Below are 462 nucleotides of genomic sequence, written 5' to 3' on the forward strand. Positions count from 1 at the left end.
GAAATCCTTTTATTAAACTCCAAGAGAAATATGAAATATACATAGTTTATAAATTTCTTGAAACAAATCTATTAACATATAGGGTAAAATTGAAAGAGAATTTAATATGTTTCTTAAATCTTAGATTTGAACATGCTTAGGAATATAGAAGCAAAAGTAAGATCTTGTTAATTAAATATTTTTTTAATAGGCTTGATATTGTTGATTATCTTAAATCAAAATAAAAAGTATTTTGTTTTTCCTTTCTAGGTCCCTTATTTTAAGATTTTTTTTCAAGAATTATTTCTATAAAACATACCCTATAATTGCAATCAATTTTTCAAGAATTATAATCGCAATCAATTTTTAAATATAATCACAATAATAGAAATTTAATATAACCAACCCTATGTTTAAATATTAATTTTAAATAAATACTTTTATAAAAAAATACAATTTATAAAATACATATAAAAAGCATAT

The sequence above is a fragment of the Vicia villosa genome, linkage group LG5, assembly GCF_029867415.1.
Source record: "Vicia villosa cultivar HV-30 ecotype Madison, WI linkage group LG5, Vvil1.0, whole genome shotgun sequence".
Taxonomy (NCBI): domain Eukaryota; kingdom Viridiplantae; phylum Streptophyta; class Magnoliopsida; order Fabales; family Fabaceae; genus Vicia; species Vicia villosa.